The sequence below is a fragment of the Canis lupus genome, chromosome 23 (genome assembly GCF_011100685.1).
Source record: "Canis lupus familiaris isolate Mischka breed German Shepherd chromosome 23, alternate assembly UU_Cfam_GSD_1.0, whole genome shotgun sequence".
NCBI lineage: Eukaryota > Metazoa > Chordata > Mammalia > Carnivora > Canidae > Canis > Canis lupus.
This window is the reverse complement of record NC_049244.1, coordinates 45,671,635-45,687,672: the sequence shown is the minus strand read 5'-3', so window position 1 is coordinate 45,687,672 and position 16,038 is coordinate 45,671,635. Positions and strand designations below refer to the sequence as shown.

Sequence of the window (16,038 nt, the reverse complement as noted above, 5' to 3'; positions counted from 1 at the left end):
GCAGGGCAGCAGTGGGGGCCCTGGATTGACTAGTTTTTTTTTCTTTTTAAACTTGTCTCTTTTTTTCATAGCAAGAGCATTGTTTAGCTCAACATTTACGAAAACAGATGCAGAGGCAGACTGCCCAGGTTATATTTTGAGGGCACTTCAGTCAGGCTAACCGTTCTTCCTCAGCTTCTGTTTCTTCTCATTATTCCATTAAAAGCCACTGTCTAATAGGACTTTTTTGGAATCCAGGTATAAAGAAAAAGTACAGCATTTTTATGTGGTACTTTGGCCTTTTGGATTATTTCTAATTTTTTTTGCCTTTTATTTTTAATTGTGGTAAAATATGTATAATTTACCATTTTAGCCATTTTTTCAAGGGATGCCTAATTTTTTTTTTATTAAAGGTATATATATTTTTTTCATTAGAGATTGAGAGAGAATGTGTGCACAAGTGGAGGGAGAGGCAGGGGAAGAGGGAGAGGCAGGCTCCCAGCTGAGCAGTGAGCCTGATGTGGGGCTTAATCTCAGGACAGGATCGTGACCTGAGCCAAAGGCAGACACTTAACCAACTAACTGAGCCACCCAAGCACCCTGAATTTTCTTTTTATTGTAGTAAATAACACATGGCATAAATCCACCATCTGATTTTTAAGTGTACGTTTTAGTAGTGTTGAGGACATTTGCAATGCTGTGAAACAGACCGCCAGAATTTTTTTATCTTGCAAAACTTGAACTCTATATTTATTAAGCAATAACTCCTCATCTTCCCCTCCTCTCAGACCTTGGCAACCACCATTCTACTTTGTTTCTATTAAGTTGACAACTTTAGATTCCTCATATAAATGGATCATATTATAGTATTTTTCTTGTGGTGACTGGCTTATTTTAACATACGTTCTTAAGTTTCACCCATGCCATAGCATGTGCCAGGATCTCCTTCCTTTTTTTTTTTTTTTTTAAGATTTTATTTGTTTATTCATGAGAGACACACAGAGAGAGACATAGGTAGAGGGAGAAGCAGGCTCCATGCAGGGAGCCTGATGTGGAACTCGATCCCGGGACCCCAGGATCTCACCCTGAGCCGAAGGCAGATGCTCAACCACTGAGCCACTCAGGCCTCCCATCTCCTTCCTTTTTAAGACCACCATATGTCTATACCACACTTTGTTGAACCATTTATCCACTGATTGGCACTTGATTTGCTTCCACCTTTTGACTTTTGGGATTTGTTTTTGCTAGAAGGAGTATTTTTGTGTTTGGGGACAAGATAGATTTGAAGGAAAAGTAAACAGAAAAGGGAGTCTAGGCCACAGAGGTTATTAGTGTATTTACTCTAAGCAGCTATAGAGCCTTAGAAACTCTTTCCATACCAGTACATTGGGTTAGACTTTGTGGGCCTCTGATCATTTGTGTTACCAACCTGGTATAGTCTCCAGTTATTCTGTGCTTAATGTCTAACTAAACATGACTCATTTGGCTAAGTTGGGACAATGCAGCCGAGAACAAAATGAACAGTTAACACAGCAGCATCAGATATGGACACTTAATTAGAGGTACTATTTCTTTCTAGTTGAAATTTTATGCAATACTGCATGTTTGCAAAGTACTGTGTGATCAGTTTGGCCAGGCAAGCATCTTAAAAATCTTCTGAGGATTTACATTTTAATCAGTTCAATGCCCTACCTAGGACAGTGAAATTTCTAGATCTAACAGGAGATGAAAAGATAGGGTTACTCCTGGCTTGGCAGCGTTGGGGGTGTGTGGGAGGGGAGAGAGACATGGGATGGAGAGGGCCTTCTTGATACTCTTTTGTGAAATTTAGATGCTACAAAGCAAAATTTCCTCCAAGGCCACAAAAAATGAAAAAGCAGCATTTGGACACATCACTTTGAGTCTCTAATCAACTCCTCAGCCCCTGTCTAGAGTTCAGTAAACTCTACTTTAAATCATTTCCAGTGGCCATTCTTCATCATCACCAAGGGAAGCAAATATAAGTCAAGTGCATCAAAAGAATGACAGCCAATGTCCAACTAACCCAGGTCAGATAACCAAGGAAACTAATTACACATTTCCAGTAAGGAATTCATCCCCAGACCCTAGAAGGTAGCAAATGCAGCAGCCTTAGTAGTTAGCCACAGACCTTGTCAATATGTTGATCACCAGTGACCTCGATTTTAAAGGCACCTGTCCCCAAAGAATAACTAAACAAAATTCACAGTAGGGCTCACTGTGAGCTAGGGAAGTGTTAATACAACACAATTTAGCTGCTTTGACATCTCTGGCCATTTCATCTTTTCTCTGGCTCATTTTGCCTTCTTACCTGCTTATTCACTGCAGTAGCTGTAATCACGTGTTACTGTTACACTCTTACCATCGGATTTTCTAGCTGTCCTTTAAGTACTTTGGGGACTTTGGCTTCCTGTGGACTTGGCTTCTCTTCTTCATGCAGCGTGATCTTTACTACACTCTGCTTTTCAATCCCTTGCTCCTTCTAACTTAAGTGCAGTGTTATCAAGCTTTCAGAGTAGGCCTGCACAAGACTCTAAATTGACTTGCTGTCTCCACTGGCTCTTTCCATCATGCTAAAAAGCTAAAGAGCAGGAAGCTGAAGAGTTAGGAATCTAAACTTCATCACCACAACTAAAGGGCTAGTCCCCTATGTCAGCTACTCTCAAATTTTAGTCTGCATCAAACCAGCTGAAGGGCAGGTTGAAGCAAAGGGATGGAGGCCCCACTCCCAGAATTTCTGATTGAGTAGGTCTGGGTTGAACTCAGAGAATTTGCATTTCTGACAAATTCCCAGGTGATGCCAATGCTGCTATTCTAGGGACCATACACTAAGAATTAATGCTCGAGGCTAAGAATATTAATATCAGAAAGAACCACATCTCACAGTTATTGGCCACTCATTATATGCAAGACACTATTCTAAGTGCTTTGCACATTTGTCTTTAAAACGATTTTGATTTTTTTCTGTTTTCAAATGACAGCACTGAGTCAGAGAGGTTAAGTAGCTTTCCCAAAGTCACACAATGAGTAAGTGCTGGTGCTGGGCTATGAAACTTGGTAGTCAGTTTCAGAGCCCACAGGCTTTAAATTAACCTCCATAATATCAAGCAAAGCATCTGAGGGCTTCAAATGAATATATTTGCATACATTTTGTATTTACCTATGTATGAACCTGTAAAAACTCAGAAATGATTAAGAAAAACAATCACTCTTAATAATAAGCCAGTTATTCCATTTTCCCCCAATTCTGTTCATTTTACTTACTATTCCCCTCCCCCCGTTGTGGGCCAGAATGAATAAAAGAGGAACATCATAAAATTTTCTAATTGAAACATTTAAAAAGATTCACCTGTCAAGGTAAAGAGCATCTGTACATATTTCTTCTTCCTTTCTTTCAAATCTCCCATCAATCTTTAGTCATAGAAGCATTTCTTGCATGGACTTTGATCACTTGTGAAGATGTGGCTTATTATTTTGCTTCTTCCCAGAGAAGGGCCTTTTGTCTCTCTCTCTGCTCCACTGATGCTTTAATCTGAGCTTTTCCAGGAGCTGAAACTGAAAAACATTATTGATTTGAGAGTTTGCTGCTTGAGTGACTGTAAATTGTGATAAATTAGCTCCACTTGGGTCTCCACACCTGTGACCATGATAACTTAGAGCAAAACTAAGGTCTTGAACTAATACTAGCCGTATTCCCTCAAATCTAAGATGCCACTGTTTGTAGGAAGGACCATTATTTTACGAATCACTAAGAATGAAAAAGAACGCTGCCAATTAGGCTGTGGCAAAGCTGAAGTCCTTATGCAATAACTGAGCACACAAATCTCTCGTTACTTTGACAATTCTTTCATCACTTGGCAAGATCTCCAAATTCATTCAGGTGCGTATCTTGGTGTGCGAAATGCCAGTGCTTCTCAGACTTGACTGGGCACACGAATCTCCTGAGAGTCTTGTTAAAATGCAGATTCTGATTCAGTAGGTCTGGGATGGAGCTGAAATTCTGCATTGCTAATAAGCTTCCAGATGCTGCTGCTGCTGCTGCTGCTGGTTGTACACCAATTTTAGGGTAGCAAGTTGACAAGCAATCTTTACACAGACCTCCTTAACAGAATGGAACTTCTCTTCATCTGTTCATGGATATCTTCCTTTCTTAAGTCTCCTAAAGCCCTTGCTTGTTGCTTTGCAAGAAAATGTAGAGCTGCGGGGCACCTCGGTGGCTCAACTGGTTGAACTCAGGTCCTGGGATCAAGCCCCTTGGTGGGGCTCTCTGCTCAGTGGAGTGTGCTTCTCCCTCTCCCTCCTCTTGTTCTCTCATTCTCAATCTCTCTCTCCCACATCAAATGAATAAATAAAATCTTTAAAACGTATTTTTTTAAAAAGGAAAGAAACTATAGAGCCGCAGTAACTCCTCCAACAACAAATATTTGCTCTACAAATATCAGACTTAAGTCCCACACCTATACCATGAGGCCTTCCTTGGTAGACAATGACTTTTTGTTTCAGTATTGAATCGTAGTGTAAAGATTTTGAAGACACTCTGAAAGGCAATAAAGCTTAACACATCTAGTAGGACAATGCACACAACTCAACAGAAGTGAAGGTAATATGGACAGCCATGACCAAGTTCATTAACGCACGGGCCGTGACAACTATGTCACAGCTGCTGCCAGGAAGATAGTGAATACAAGAAGCCATCATTTCATAGGACTCATTCTGATCTCTCTGCAATAATAAAATATGAAAAAATAGAATATATGAAAAATATAATGATAGTACATTAAAAGAACAAGAACAATGGGAGGGCAAGGAAAGACATTGGACATGAAACTGTATATCAAACCTTGCATTTATCCATTTGTTCACGATAGATTTATTAAGTATTTAGTACAGATAAGGCACTGTGCTTCGAGAAATTACAGTGAACAAGCAGAGCCACAGTTCCTGCCCTCATGTAGCTTACAATTCAGCAGGGAGGCTGATGTTAAAAAAAAAATACGGTCGATCCTCCTCAGAAACACAGTCAGTTCTTGTGGATCCTGTATTTGCAAATTTGCCTGCTAGGGCCATTACAAAATACTACAGAGGGGACGTTTAAATAGAAATTTGTTTTCTCAGAGTCCTAGAGGCTACAAGTCCAAAATCAAAGTGCTGGAAAATTCCATTTTTGGTGAAGTCTCTCTTCCTCGCTTGCTGATGACCAATTTCTCATTATGTCCTCACACGACCTTTTCTCTAACCACCTGCAAAAACAGAGAGAGGGTGTCTCTTCCTCTTCTTATGAGAGCACCGGTCCTATTGGGTTAAGGCCCCACCCTTTTTTTTTTTTTAAAGATTTTATTTATTTATTCATGAGAGACACAGAAAGAGAGAGGCAGAGACATTTAGGCAGAGGGAGAAGCAGGCTCACTGTGGGGAGCCCGATGCGGAACTTGATCCCAGGACCTGGGGATCACAACCTGAGCCAAAGGCAGACACTCAACCACTGAGCCACCCAGGTGTCCCAAGGCCCCACCCTTATGATCTCATTTAATCTGAATTACCTCCTTAAAGGCCCTAGCCCTATATATAGTCACATTGGGAGTTTGGGCTTCAACATATAAATTTTGCGAAGTCTCAATTTAGTCCATAACAGCCTATTTCCTAAAATCTATCTGTAACCCCCAAATCAATGCTTGCCATGCTTTCATAGTCATTAATAGACATGCAGGGCTTCAAAAAATTTGTGTTGTGAGGCACATGTTTCCAGTTGAAGTTGAACAAGGTGACTGCTGTCTTCTTGTTTCAGTACTCATACTCGGAACAATGTCTTTTTCATGGCCTCTTAGGGCCACTATTTTTGCATTTTTGTGCTTTTTGTGGGTGATTCTACTGTTTGAAATGAACTTTAAGTGCAGCATTGAGGTGCTGTCTGGTGCTCTGAGTGCAAGAAGGCCGTGATGTGCCCCATGGAGAAAATGCATGCGTGTTAGATGAGCCTCGTTCAGGCATGAGTTGTATGGGTCCAATCTTAACGAATCGACAAGATATATTAAATAAGGTGTCTTTATTTATTTTTTAAAGATTTTATTTATCTATTCATGAGAGACACAGTGAGAGAGGCAGAGACACAAGCAGAGGGAGAAGCAGGCTCCATGCAGGGATCCCAATGCGGGACTTGATTCCAGGACCCCAGGGTCACGCCCTGAGCCGAAGGCAGATGCTCAACTGCTGAGCCATCCAGGTGTCCCAAAAAGGCGTCTTTAAAGGAAATACACGGCACACAACATTATATATATATCCATCAGTTGATGAAAATGTGATCCGAGTCTGGCAGGAACCTAACTCTATACTTCTAGGAACAGCGGTTCGGTATTCACTAATTCAGAGTTTATGGCAACTTCATAGACCCTAACTAGGAGACTTATAAGAGGGATCCCTGGGTGGCGCAGCGGTTTAGCGCCTGCCTTTGGCCCAGGGCGCGATCCTGGAGATCTGGGATCGAGTCCCACGTCAGGCTCCCGGTGCATGGAGCCTGCTTCTCCCTCTGCCTGTGTCTCTGCCTCCCTCTCTCTCTCTCTCTCACTGTGTGCCTATCATAAATAAATAAAAAAAAAAAGGAGACTTATAAGAATCGAAGTAATTACACCATTAATTATTTAGTTATGATTGTGATATGAGGAAGCATCATAAGTTTCTGTGAGAAGGCTCCATAGGCCCTCATATAAGGGCCTGTATTTAACAGAGTGTTCATTCAACATATTTGTAGAATGAAAGAAAATATTGCATACCAGGAACACAGAATAAAAGGATAAGAGAAAAATTAGCATTGGAGGCTCACTATGCAGTATATATGCTCCCTACATTCGAAACGTGGTGGTCTTCCAAAGATATTTATTTGTTCATTTATTTGTTGGTGTTTTCAACAAGAATAAGACTTATACACCAGTAGGACTTTCAATGCTGTGTGTTTTGAGTTACAAATTTTGGATCTCCATTAAAAACTATAAACATATCCTGGGGCACTTTTAGATGAAGATTGGTGGTTTGGGAGACTATCAGACTCTGGTAGAAAGTAATCCCAGGAGTTGAAAAATTAAGATGCCTTCCCCATTCTTGGTTCCTATAAAGAAGCAATGAAGAAGAAGAAAAGAAGAAGAAGAAGAAGAAAGAAGAAGAAGAAGAAGAAGAAGAAGAAGAAGAAGAAGAAGAAGAAGAAGAAGAAGAAGAAAAGAAGAAGAAGAAGAAGAAAAAGAAGAAGAAAAAGAAGAAGAAAAAGAAATAATTAAAAAAAGAAAGGCATTGATCAGTCTTTAAAATTTTTCATATTTAATTACTTTTTCTTTCCAGTTTGAAAATATTTTCTCATTAAAGAATTTGATCTCATATACCCGAAAGAGGAATTGAAACAATTGGTTTTTCCAGTTCCATTAATGGCTTGTGTTTTGATTTCCAACCACCAGGTGGAGACCAAACAAAAATAATTAAAGTATTTCCAGTGTCTTCTGCTTGATAGGGAATGCGAGCGATTCCGTAATCTAAATTGGGAGCACAGAGAATTTTTTTTCCTCTTGTGAATGAGCCCCTGATATCTTAGGGAATAAAATCTCATAGATCAGAGACCACATGCAAACTCAAAGCAAACATAATTTTTGGAGGAGAACCATCAGGTGTTCGATGGATCACTTTTAAAATTAAAATCGGAAACATGTATATTTTAAATAAGTTTAACAAAAGTAAACATATTTACATTTCTTGCTACATTATGGCCAGCTGGAGGATGGGCGAGATGAAGTAGAAAAAAAAAAAAAAACAGAAAAAAAAAAGAGAAAGAGGAAGAGAGGCAGAGAGAGACAGCTACACAGAGTGAAACACAGAGCGGATGAAGGCTGAGCTGAAACACGGAATGGGAGCCCAGTCGGGCTGTGGGTCCAGGGGCCAGCCCCTTGTTGGTCCTTCTTGTCCCTATGCACGGAGGGTACCCAGGTCAGCAATCCCATAGAGCTCTTTCAGAGGCTGATTAACCTTCAAGCATCCTCTTTCGGAACTGGGATTTGCGTTTTATTGGCAAACCTCAGAGTTCAATTTTCAAGTGAAGATTTTTTTTTTCCCCATCAAACTTGTAAGATCTTCCCAGCTCATATAAAGAAATCCTTTGAGTTTTTTTTTTTTGTTTTTTTTTTTTAACTTCCCTCTGTAACTTTACAAGTGTCTTTTGGGGTAAGATATTTACTATTCACAAGCAGTCAGATAGCTTTCTGGTTTTTTTTTTTAAGTTAGGGGTTTCTCATCCCATCATGTTTGAAAGTTATAATTAATTCTAGTGGCCACATAATTATTCTGAGTCTTATTGCCAATCAAATGTATTGTCTGCGCATGTGTGAGAGCCATAGTGGGTCACATGCATGCTGCCTAATTAGAGCCTTATGAAGATGTTCTATGACAGGAACAAAGATAAAATTTCTCTTCTCGGAACATAGAGTAACAGCAGATCCTGCTTCCTGCCTCTTGGGGGATCCAAAAGTTTCAGTCACTACAGCTTACCACAAAGAGGGGGAAATGGCCCAATGTCTGTAGCGTACTTCTCCTTATTTACCAGGAACTGGACACAAGAAAATTAGGAGCCAGATCCCAGCTATGGGCAGAACTTCTCCATGAGGGTCTCATTGTTCAGATGAAATGTAGCCAACTCTCTGGCACAGTTGTCATTGTAACTAGAAAGTAGTGGGGACACTGGAACCAGTCTCATCATTTTAGAAAAGCCCATCTCATAGGTACTGTGAGTCACCACCATGTATCACATTTAATGCTTCTGTGAAATTACATCACATGAAAGTTGGTAGCCTTTTTAAAAAAGTGGTATGGTATTCACATATCTTCCTATACCTTTTGCAGATTTTTAAAAAAGGAGCAAAAAAAAAAAAAGCCACTCATTATTTAACCAGCATCTACTTACTTTTTAAGTCCTTTAAACAAAACAAAATTGCCTTATCAGAAGCCAGTTGTGTGGCATTGGAAGTTTCTGGGCGTCTGAGTCTCCAAGGTGGAGTAGTTTGGGAAGATGATATACTCAGAAGCCGGAAGAAGTGTCAGAACCTTTATTTGCATTTTTCCCCCATCTGAAATGTAAAGGAAAATATGAAGCTCTACTAATATCTTATATATGGATCATGAGAGTACAAGTATATAATTTACAAACGTACAAATTTGGCGAGTGCATGCTCAAAAATGTTTTACTTTTAATGCATGTGATCAAAAAAGTGTGTCACTGATCTAAACCTTTCAAAGATTAGGTTAGCTTTAGGTTTTTTTTTTTTTTCAAATTGCTGACTGCAGCCTATTGCTGGGACGTGCAATTCATTTAGTGGATTTTTAAAGAGTGAAGTAAAATATAAAATACCCGAGTGTACTGCTCATAGCAAGAATAGCAAGAATGAGTATTTTTCTATGAAACTTTTCAGGTCAACACGTGTGGGCACGGGGTCCAATGTGAAATGTTTCTCCCATTGTGGCTTGTGGTTAAAACAGGGGGAAAGCAACTGGACTTGAGTGGTTCTCAGAGTCATCCCTGGGGCCGGCAGCAGCATCATATGGGAACTTATAGGCAAATCCTTCAATCCCACAATTGCAGATTGACTGTATCAGAAAGTGGGAATGGAACCTCACCATTGCGGTTTAACGAATGCTCTGATAATTCTGAGGTTCTAAGTTTAGAGCCACTGGCCTAGAGCATCTCTAGGACACATCTGGTCATAAAAATTTAAGACCCAGCTAGATATTTATTAAACTGAGGCAACATTTTTCACATTCACCTGATCCTAAGAGTCACCTGGGTGACCTAGAATGGCTTCAGGGGTCCTAACCAAACAGGTCGGTGATGAGGCCTTGGGATCTTATTTTTAACAAATGTGTCTGGTGATGCGTGTGACCAGATGAGTTTGGGAGACACTTTACCAAGAAACGTGGAGAACAGAGCCTGCAGAACCTATTCTACAGAGCAGAAACAGTGTTGTTAGAGAAATCAAGGCTAAAGCAGGGAAATAAAGCAATTCAAACTGGAACCCTATAAACTAAGAATTATCTAAACATTTCTAAACTGAACGAAATGACTTTTCTTTCATTCTGAGTGAGCGGAAATGGAGATTCTCTTCTGAAAAGCTTGCCCTGGAGTTCTGTGCAGCACTTTGGCTCCTGAACACAGAGGATGCTAACAAAGTGCTAATGCATCAAGCCTTGCATTCCTACGACATGTGGTCCCTGGGGAGGCAGGCAGCTCCTGGACTCAGAGTTTGGAGTAGATGTTGGAGGAGATGGTCTCAAATTCCTCCACGGCTAAAGCAGGCAACATTTCAAATATATTGGTGGGATAGACTCCCTTTTATTTTTTGTATTATTATTATTTTTAATCCTTTTATTTTTTCTTAAAGATTTTATTTATTTATTCATGAGAGACGCACAGAGAGAGAGGGGGGAAGCAGAGACACAGGCAGAGGGAGAAGCAGGCTCCATGCAGGGAGCCTCATGTGGGACTCGATCCAGGGACTCCAGGATCACACCTTGAGCCAAAGGCAGATGCTTAACCACTGAGCCACCAAGGTGTCCCGAGACTCCCTTTTAAAAGTAACTCTCATAATCGACTTAGTTTTGCTACTGCTAAAACTACATTCACTGTTGATTGTAATTAAAAATAAAGTGTAAGTCAGAAAAATAATGCCTGCACATTAAATATATTTAATAAAAATGTGTATAAAAATCTGAAAATTCTCTGACATCCTCTCTCATTTTCAGCCCCCCGGTCCCCAAGTAGCTATTGCTAACAATTTGGAGGGAATTTTCTGGCTTTTTAGTATACAAACATATAGTCTTTAAAAAACAAAATTACTGTTGATGTTATTCTATAGTTTTTCAGGAGACAGTTGATCGTGAATATTTTCTCGTGTTCTTTTCATATCTAGCCAAATCTTAACACCAGCGGATTTTAAATGTCGAATTTCATATACCAAACTTACTTTACCTCAGAACACTTTTAAAATTAGAATATATTTTGACTGAATATCCACAAGAACTCAAGGCAGCCAACATGTGCTTGGATTAAAGGAAGCAGCTAAACAATGTCTCCTGAACACATTAATACTGCAAGAAATGATATAAATTTAATTTATTGCATTAAACAAGTTTATAACAGGAAGAATAATAAGAGTGGAAAAAATTAAATCATTGCATTTTACAAAGAACAAAGCATACTAAGATTAAGCAAAATGTTTTCATTTTATATGTTGTTATAAAATGTGACATAAAAAAATCTTAAAAATACCATTTTGGGGTTATTTTATGACATAGCTTAATAGCCTCAGTACCGTTTTGGGGTAAAAAATCTTACATGTGATAAAAGATCTGTTGCTAATATGCTGTCTCAGCACAATATTTTAGAAAATCCCATTTTAATTTTTTCAATTAATTTTTAAAGATTTTATTTATTTGAGGGAGAGAGAGAGTGCGCACACAGGAGAAACCGAGCACGTGGGGTTGGGGGGAGGCAGAGGAAGAGGGAATAGCAGACTCCCCCTCCCCCTGAGCAGGGAGCCTGATGCAAGGCTCCAGGACACTGAGATCATGACCTGAGCAGAAGGCAGATGCTTAATGACTCAACACCCAGGCGAACCTAAAAAATCCCATTTTTAAATATAGGAACATTGTAACCAAGGAAAGAAGTGCATAAACAGTACCAACATTTTACAGTCTCTGTATTTTTTGTTTAGATGCTCTGAAAATCTTTCATTATCTCCTGTTTGATAGCTCTCTGATGATTTTTCTAGAAACTGTACAAGCATTCATTTTTATGTTGACCTATTCAAGCACTTTGCTCTTTTAATTTGCACAAAGCCTTTGAATCACAAGACTGGTTTTCATTGGAAACTTTCTTTTTCAGCCTTCAGCCCATAAGGAACAATTCCGTATATTGTAAGTGCTTAATAATACCATAAACAGCAAATAAAAACCTCAAATGTGCATGGCAACTGTGAGATAAGGCACTGGGAATGGAGCAGAGCACTTGTCATCCAGGAGAGAATGTGCGGAGAGATGGTAGGATGTAGGAACTTCCCAGGCACGTACTTACACAGGAAATCTATTTCTCCTGCAATTTCTTTGCATTCTAAGGTAGGAAGCAACCTTAGTATTCGCTGAAGTCTTATGGTTTAAGGACACAATTGTTATATTTAGCAAGGGAATAAAAAAAATGCTAATAAGAACCTGTGGATTTAACTTTTGGGTCGTCTTTTTCTGATATTAGAATCCAACTTTTGAATCTGGATAATCATCTCAGAACTCAGGCCCAAGGGGGAGATACTCCTCTACGGAGATGTTTGTTATTAATTCAATTAATATTGAGGGTGGGGAGGAGAAGAAACACTCTAACATCACTTTGGTTTTTTTTTTTAAGATTTTATTTATTTTTTTGAGAGAGGGAGAGGGAGATAATTAGCAGGGGGACTGGCAGAGGGAGAGGGAGAAGCAGGCTCCCCTAGGAGCCCCAAGTAGGCTTGATCCCAGACCCCGGATCATGACCTGAGCAGAAGGCAGCCACACAGGCACCCCTCCAACATCACTTTAAACAAGGCCTTATAACTTTCTTTTATAGTTTACAGAGCATTTTTCTATATAGTATTTTATTCAGCCCTTAGAAACAACCTATAAAACAGGTTTCATTGCCTTTTTACAGATGAGGAAACTGAGACTCAGAGTGGTAAAGTGATTTGTGCAAGGTCCCTAAAATTCAAATTTGTATTTGTGTGATGTCAAAGCCTATGCTTTATCCATCGTGGCAGGATTTCCTATGCTTCAGTCATTTGCCCACATTAAAGTTTCCATTGCATGTATTACTTTATTACTGAAATACTTTATTTCATTGCATGTATTAGCTTTATTTCTTGGTTAAGAACTTAAAATATTTAAAATATTTAAATATTAAATATGTTTATTTATTTATTATTATTTTTAAAAAATATTAAATATTTTTAAATTGATTCACTTTTTTGGTGTGTTTTACATAAGTATATATATATGTTTTTAAGATTTTATTTATTTATTTATTTGTGTGTGAGAGAGAGCACAAGCAGGGAAAAAAGGAGAGGGAGAAGCAAGCTCCCTGTTGAGCAGGGAGCCTGATGCAGGGCTCAATCCCAGGACCCTGGGATCATGACCTGAGTCAAAGGCAGATGCTTAACCAACTGAGCCACCCAGGCGCCCATATAAGTGTATTTTAAAAGGATATTTTATATTAGTGATCTTCAAAGCAGCAAATGAAGACTTTATACAGGAAACTAAGCAAAAATACTGGTAAGGCAATTAATTTCCAGATTCTCAACTTCCATAGTATTCTTTTTTTTTTTTTTTAAAGATCTATTTATTTACTTGTGGGACAGAGAGAAAGAGAGAGGGGTGAGGGGAAGAGGGACAAAGTCTTCAAGCAAACTCCCCTCTCAGGGCAGAGCCAGGTGTCGGCTTGATCTCATGAGCCTGAGATCATGACCTGAACAGAAACCAAGAGTCAATCTTAACAACTGACTGAGCCATGAGGCGCCCCTTCCGTAGGTATTCTTTACTAATATGAGTCTACCTGGGGACAGACACGGTCTCCCCTTCTCTTCTCTCCCTGTCCTACTCTTACTGCGAGGGCTTGCTCTGGAGGATAAAAATCTCTGGAGTCTAAACAATTTGAAATATCAGCTTACGTATTGTTTGGGTAACAATTCCCTTTGCAAAGCAGGAATTTCTCTATTTTTATTTCAGCAAAATTGAAGAGAGACCTAATGGAATTTTCAACATTGATCACCAAAAATAATAACCAAGGAGAAATCACTATGTGGATTTTGAGGTAGAGCTCAAATGAATTCAAGGATTGATGATCGATGTCGCCATAACAAAACTCTCATTCCCATCTACTTATGTCAACAAGGTTTTTCAGAGCTGGCATCTACAAAAATGAAAAATAAAAATGGAACTAGTACTAAATCTGCCTCAAGCAACAAGTAAATAATATTCACCCATGGATACATTAATTAACTTAAAAATGATCAGCAATAGTGCTCTTATTAAGATAGTCCAGTAGAGCTTTTTAAGTTTAAAATCTATCATGATTTTTAATAGTTTTTTTGTTTTTTCTTTATTAATTGTATACTGATACAATGATATACTAATAATTGAAAAAAATCTTAACACCTAGAACTTTACAGTCATGGGTAATAAAAATTGTTTCAGTCTGTTCAGGCTGCTATAAGAAAAATACCTTAGACTAGATGGCTTGCAAACAACAGAGATTTATTTCTCACAGTTCTAGAGGCAAGGCGGTCCAAGATCAAGATGCAGGCCCATTGAGAGTCTGGTGAAGACCCACTCCTGGTTCATAGACAGCCATCTTCTTACTGTGTCCTTACATGGTGGAAGGGATGAGCGATCTCTCTGAAATCTTTTTTATAAGAATATGAATCCACTCTTATGACCTAATCACTTCCCAAATGATGCCATCACACTGTAGTTAGGACTAGAACCTATGAATCTGGGGGGGACACAAACATATAGTCTATAGCAAAAATGTATTTTGATTCTTATAAGCATATTTTTATTGCAGTGAGTAGGGTTATAAAGACTTTCAGGCATAAGAATGTATTAGGTGGAGTCAGGTCTCTTAACCACAATACATTATGGGGCAGTTAATTCTCTGTTGTTGCTTTCCTGTGTTCTTAAGAATAATTAGCATTCCTGGCTTCTACCAACTAGACATGAGTAGCATACCCCCCAACTCCCCAAGTTATGACAACAAAAAATGTCTAGCTATTGCCAAAAGTTCCTTGTGGCACAAAATCACCAGTGGTTAAAAACCACTGCATTACGATATAATTTTGTGGGGGGAGCGAAATGGAAAATGGAAATTCAAGAGAAATCATGTGCAATCTCTGCCTCTTAAAGGAGAGCTTGTTCATCTTTATTTAATAATGGATATCTACTCACTATGAGATTTAGATTCTACAGCTCTATATCACCATGTAAATGGAAAACCAATTTTCTTTGCTATTATGGGTTAGATTGTGTCTCCCACCCCCTGCACAAAAGATATGTTGATGTTCTAACCCCTATTCCCTCAGAATATGACATTATTTAGAAATTAAGAGACCACAGAGATAATCAAGTTAAAATGAAATTATTAGGATGGGTCCTAATCTAGTCTGATGGTTTCCTTCTAGAAAGGGGAAATTTGGACACAGACACAGACATACACAAAAGGAAGACAATGTGAAGATGGCCATGTGCGATGGGAAGCAGAGACAGGGCTGATGGTAAACCAGGGAACGTCAGGGATTACTAGTCACCATAGGAAGCTATCAGAGGCGAGGAAGAAGTCTACCCTGAGTCCCAGATGAAGCAAGACCCTGCCAACACCATGATTTTGGATTTCTAGCCTCCTAAACTACATGGCAGTAAATTATTATTATTTTTTTGATCACCCAGTTTGTGGTTCCTTGTTATAGCAGCCCTTATAGACGAATGTACTTGCCATAAAAATAAAACCATAAAAACGAATACAATAAAAACAAGACAAGGCTCTTAAATGTTATTAAATTCCAGCTAGATGCTTAGGAGTCTACTAAAGACAGGCCTGGGCCTTACTACCTCTTTATTAAGAGGGAAGCATGGCCAATGTTATGACCATGTTAACAGCAGCATTATTTGCAATAGAAACAAGATGGAAGTAACCAGAGTATCTGGATGATAGATGTATCCATTGTATCCACTGGTGGATGCCTGGACAAACAAACAGTGGTATATACACACACAATGGAATTTTATTCATGCTTAAGAAGAAATTCTGACACGAGCTACCACATGAATGAACTTTGAGGGCCTTCTGCTAAGTGAAATAAGCCAGTCGCAAAAGGACAAGTACTGTATGATCCCACTTACATGAGGTTCTTAGGGTAGTCCAGTTCATGGAGACAGAAAGGAGAGTGGTGATTGCCAGGGGTAGGAGGAGTGAAGAATGGGAACAGAGTTTCAGTTTTTCTTCTT

At 39.1% G+C, this 16,038-nt stretch overlaps 1 long non-coding RNA gene across 1 annotated transcript in view; it reads left to right on the top strand.

Moving 5' to 3' along the window:
• The window catches only part of LOC111091960, a 30,907-nt gene extending 15,463 nt beyond the window's left edge, over nucleotides 1-15,444 (top strand). The window contains exons 2-4 of the long non-coding RNA XR_005377198.1: nucleotides 11,903-12,132; nucleotides 13,765-14,003; nucleotides 15,216-15,444. This is a non-coding gene — a long non-coding RNA (uncharacterized LOC111091960). The remainder of the gene's footprint in view (nucleotides 1-11,902; nucleotides 12,133-13,764; nucleotides 14,004-15,215) is intronic.
• Nucleotides 15,445-16,038: the final 594 nt, after the last annotated feature.